The sequence below is a fragment of the Agelaius tricolor genome, unplaced genomic scaffold, assembly GCF_023055355.1.
Source record: "Agelaius tricolor isolate 1412-34295 unplaced genomic scaffold, bAgeTri1.0.p SCAF_40, whole genome shotgun sequence".
Taxonomy (NCBI): Eukaryota; Metazoa; Chordata; class Aves; order Passeriformes; family Icteridae; genus Agelaius; species Agelaius tricolor.
This window is the reverse complement of record NW_027269300.1, coordinates 1208986-1214281: the sequence shown is the minus strand read 5'-3', so window position 1 is coordinate 1214281 and position 5296 is coordinate 1208986. Positions and strand designations below refer to the sequence as shown.

The 5296-nt window shown below is 64.0% G+C and overlaps 1 pseudogene; it reads left to right on the top strand.

The window, feature by feature from the left end:
* The first annotated feature begins 855 nt into the window (after nt 1-855).
* LOC139603669 (serine/threonine-protein kinase pim-3-like) lies at nt 856-3153 on the top strand (annotated as a pseudogene).
* The last annotated feature ends 2143 nt before the right edge of the window (nt 3154-5296 follow it).

Genomic DNA, 5296 nt, shown 5'->3' with positions numbered 1-5296 from the left:
GTGGCCAGCCCACAAGGAAAAGAAAGAACAAGCTGTAAAGTTCTTCAAACATTTGTCCTGCTTTGCTGCAGGAGTCGTGCTGCTCGCACGGTGTGGAAAGCCAAGAGAAGCTGCAGTTGGTGGCACATCTTGTGACAGAAGCTGCACCTGGTTCTCCAGGAAAGCTTCTTGGAAAGAGCAAACAGGACTGTGGACAATATTCTGGAAGAACTGAAAGAGCTTTTAAGAAATGAAATGAAAACAGAAAGAAACAGACCAAGATCTTTTACTGTATTTATTTTTATGCTCTCCATTTCCATGTTGCACTAAGTCTCCATCCCATTCATTCCAAATGCATCTCACCTCGAAGATCCATGACTTGGCATGTTTAAGACACTGTCAAATGCCATGAGCTGCATCCACTTTGCCTTCCCATTTGTTTTTTTTTTTTTGAAAGCATTGCTGGAGAGGTGAGTTCAGTGCTTGGTTCAGGCACAAATTCTGCATTCAGGGGATGTGCTCCGATAGTGCTGGACCCACAGCAGGGACAATGCACAGCAGCGACCGAGGGGATTCCTGTGCCGCTGTGCAGGAGTCCAGACTCTGGGTCTTGGCTGAACAAAGTTCCCGTGTTTGGACAGGCTCAGGGGCTGCCCCAGGAGAGCGCGGGGCTCGGCGCGGGGGCAAGCGGGCAGCGGACAAACAGACACGGGGACAAACGGCTCCAGAGCTTCAGTTGCAGCGGCAGCAGCAGTGAAAGCAGTGAAAGAAGCGACTTTGTTGACTCCCTCTCGCTTCGCCTCTCCCGCAGTCCCGCACCCTGTCCCGCTCTCCCTTTCCCGGTGTCCCATCCTCTCCCAGTCTCTCTCTCTCCCCATGACCGGCCGGGCCATGCCCCCTGACCGCCCCCGGCCGCGGGCGGGGCTGCCCCGTGCCCGGCCCCGGCCGTCCCACTGCGGTCTCGCCTCCGGCCGCCTCTGGCCGTGCTGGCGCTGGCGCTGCTGGGCGGGCATCAGTGCCTGGGGCTGGGGTGGCATCGCCGCCCTTTGGCTCAGCCTGGCCTGAACCCGGCCTCAGCCCCGGCCCCGGCTCCTGCCGGGGCCCGCGGAGGACACAGGCGGCGCGGCCGCTCCCGCCGCCTCCGCTGCGGCTTGCCCGGCCGGAGCTCCGCCGCTCGGCAGCGCTGCCGCCGGCCCCGAGCTGCCACTGTCCCGTTCCCAGGAGCGAATGCCTGGGCATGGCTGGCCCGGGGCGCTTGAGGGGCGCTCGGGGGCCCTTGCTGGCCCCGGGCCGAGCGCTGACAGCCGCGTCCCGCCGGCAGGGAAGGCGCAGCAGGGCCTGAAGGAGCAGGACAGGCTGGGCTCGCTGCTGGGGCGCGGCGGCTTCGGCAGCGTCTTCGCGGCCACGCGGCTCTCGGACGGCGCCCCGGTGAGCGGCGGGGCCGGCGGCGGGCGCAGGAGGAGGGGGCGGACGAGGAGGAGGAGGGCGGAGGATGGGTCTGGGCAGGGCGGGCGGCGAGCTGAGCCCGCTGCTGCCCTTGGCTTGCAGGTGGCCATCAAAAGGGTGCCACGGAAGCGCGTCCGGCACTGGGGCGAGCTGGTGAGTGAGCGGGGCCAGCGGCAGCAGCCGGGCCGTGCCGGGTGGGGATGAGCCGAGCCCCGGAAGGGTGGAAGCCGCCAGGACGCCCCGAGGGAGAGCGGGCGTGGGGCCAGCGCAGGGCACAGAGCATCCCGGGCTGGCTGAGGGCTCCCCGAGCCCCGGCACGGCATCGGCCCCACTGAGGGCATCGTGCTCCTCCCGCAGCCCGACGGCACCAGCGCACCCCTGGAGATCGTGCTGCTGGCCAAGGTGTCCACTGGCTTCCCTGGTGTCATCCAGCTGCTGGAGTGTCTTGAGCTCCCCAACGACATCTTGATGGTGCTGGAGCGGCCAGAGCGGTGTCAGGACCTGCAGCATTTCATTGGGGCACGGGGGTTCCTGCCCGAGGAGGTGGCGCGGGAGCTGTTCCGCCAGGTGCTGGAGGCCGTGCAGCACTGCACCAGCTGCAGGGTCCTGCACAGGGACATCAAACCAGAGAACATCCTGCTTGACCTGCACACCGGGCAGGCCAAACTGATTGACTTTGTCTGTGGCACCTACCTGCAAGAGACAGCCTACACTCACTTTGCAGGTGAGCCCATGCAGGGGTGTGCTCCTGGTCCCGGAATCTCATGGCCCAAAATCTCACAGCCCAAGCTGGGTGTGGCAGCAGGGATTCTCTCTTTTGCTGCCCTTCATGGCACTGAGTCTTCATCTGAGTTGCTTTGGAGCAGGGCTGAGTGGGGAGCCAGCTTCCAGCCCTGCTGGCAGCTTTTGCCCACCACTCTGCCCAGGACTGGGGCTGGGACAGCCAACCAAACAAAAACATCTGTGGGTGGGGGTAGCAGAGAGGGGGAACAGGAGCCTGAGCCCCAGCCGGTTTGGTGTGCAGGTGAGAAAGGCCTTGGACTGCTCCACTCACCTGGTCTGTTTTGGGTTCATAATGTTTTTGTGGCAATGCAGGTGGGGATAATGATGGCATGGTTTTTCCCAGCACTGAGTGGGTTCTTCCTTATTATGGTCGGGCCTTGCCAGGGCTTTCGCTGCCCTCTTCCAGCACCGGTGGCTTCTTTCCCAACCCCAAGTCTGTACACAAGTCCCAGGTGCTGGCGAGAGGGCAGTGGTCACCCCCTGTGCCACTGGGGCAGCCCCCGCATGCCCAGGGATGCTGGGGCCAGGCTCTGGGAGCAGCAGCATCCCCCTGCTGAACTCCATCTGTATTCCATAGGAACACGGTCATACAGCCCCCCAGAATGGAGCCACTTTGGCTGGTACTATGGCAAGCCAGCTCCCATCTGGTCCCTGGGCATCCTGCTGCACCAGATGGTCTGCGGGGAGCACCCTTTCAGGAGGGGCCAGAACATCAGCTGGGACCATCAGCTCTCGCTGCCACAAGGGCTCTCTCGAGGTGGATCCTCATCTCTGGCCACGGGGGGAATCCCAGTGCTGGGAGACAGCAGCGGGCTCGTGGGCATCCCGCTCTGGCAGCTGCTGAGGAGGTGGCACATGTCCTGCTCTCCTTCTCTCCCCCAAAACAGGGAATTGATGGGAAAGCTTAGGCCCAGCTCTGACCACATCCAGCAGGGCCTGGCCTGAAGCTGAAGCTCTTCTGTCTCATGTGGCACACGAGACCAGTGCCCTGTGCGGGGAGCCCCAGCCCCAGAGCACAGCACACAACAGTGCAGTCCGGGCTGCAGCAGCTGCCCTGCAGCCCTGGCTTGGCTGTTTGTGGCAAGGGAATGCTCCCTGTGTCCAGCTGTCCCTGCAGGATGGCCCCAGGGCAGAGCCCAGCCGGGCTCCCACTGCAGCCCCTGGAGCCTGGGGCAGACAGTGCTCCCAGAGCTGGGGTTCCTGGGGAGCACCCGGAGCTGTGCCTTGCACTCTGTTGCCGTGTGTCACAGTGCAGGCTGGCTTGGGCTGTGTGAATGTACCAGCCCTGGTTTGACTGCCAGGGGCCTCGCCCAGTCACATCTCTCCCAGGGCTGCAGCATTTCACTGGCCAGAATCTGACAAGGCATAGAGATCAGAGCAATGAAATTATCCAGACTGGGTTTCTCAAAGGCCCTTTAGAAGGAAGGGCTTGAGAATAAACGCTCTCTGTTTGCCACATGAACATCGGGGTGAGTGCTCTCTCTGTCTCCAACCCACTCCCCCTCCAGCCAACGTTACAGCCACCCACTCCCTCACACATCCCCCTCGTGCCTTCCCACTGCCGTGTCCTTTCAGGGCTTCCCAGGCCCTCATCCCTTCATGGCCCCAGCCCCTCAGGGGCTGCCCCAGACTGGCCAAGCTGCCCGGCAGCAGCGCCGCAGCCCCACAGCAGCTCCAGAGGAGCCCCATCCAGAGGCACCCGGGAGCCCTCAGCAATCCAGCCAGCAGCACGCGGGCAGGAGGACACAGAGGGCGCTTCCTGCCTGGCACAGGGCTTGTGGCCATCTCCAGGCACCGCTCTCACAAGGATCCCCGCAGCTCTGGCCCCTGCCTAGCCGCTCTGTCACCAGCACAAAGGCTTCCGCAGAACCATCAAAGGCCAAGGGGCTTCTGGCCATTTTCCCTGCAACACTGCACGCCTGGGCAGCTGGCCCAGCCCAGGCACCCTTGTCCCCCTCTTCCCCTAAGCCCTGCAGAGCCTGGGTAGCAAAAGAAAGCTCCTGGGAGTCTGTGTATTATAACACACTCTATATTCATATACTAAAGAAAAACCAAAAAGAAGAAAAGAACAATCGGAAAGAAATGGAAAATTCCCCCTGCCTCAGGTGGTCCCAGCAGACAGAGCCTCTGGCATCAGCTCTCTGCAGAGCTGCAGCAGCGCAGCCAGCCGAGCCCTGAGAGACGAGGCCGAGTCCTCCATGCCCTGTGGAGCTGATCTTGCAGCCTCTGGAAGACGGAATATGGCTCACTCTGCAGTGCCTGGAGGACATACAATGTTGCAAGTGCCACGTCTGACACGGCACTGCTGGTGTCCTCCGTCAGGTGTTGAAGGGCTGAAAGAGAGAGGGACAGAGCCATGGTCAGATGCCGCATCTGCGGGGAGCCGAGGAGAGCGCCCTGGCAGGGCCATGGCAGCCGGCTCTAGCCATGGCCAGGAGGGAGCAGGCACCAAGGGGACCAGCCCGAAGCTGCTGGCCACGAATGCCCCGGGTGGCCCTGAAATCTCCGTGTGCTCTGCCCACGCCGGCCCTGGTGCGCACAGGGAGCAGAGCCCTCGGCAGCCGGGGCAGGGCTTGCAGCTCCCCCGGCAGCCCCCGCTGGCCTCACTCACCGTTGCAGATGAGCCGGAGCTCTTCCTTCTTCCCCCTCAGGTGCCGCGCGGCCATCCCTGTGAACACAGAGCCTGTGAGGGCGCCAGCGGCACAGCTCCCTGCCAGCGGCGCTGCCGGCGCTGTGGCCACACGGGCTGCTGGCCCGGCAGGGCTCAGCCCGGCCCTTGGCGCACGCTGCCGCCCCAGGGCACGGCTGCCAGAGGGCGGCAGCAGCAATGCCCAGGCCAGGCGGGGCTCCACGGCGCCGGGCCCGGCTGGCGCTGCTGGGGCAGCAGGCGGGGCTGGGGCCGAGCTGCGGCGGGCCGGGCCAGGGAGGGAGCCTGGGCTCGTGGCTCACCCATGAACCTGATGGCCGCCGCTCGCAGGGACTCCTGTGGGCTCTGCAGGTAGGGCAGGGCCCGGCGCGGGTGCTCGGCCGCTCTGCTGCTGTCTTCTGCCAGCTGGAGAGAGCGGCAGGAGGGAAGGCTTGGCGCGGG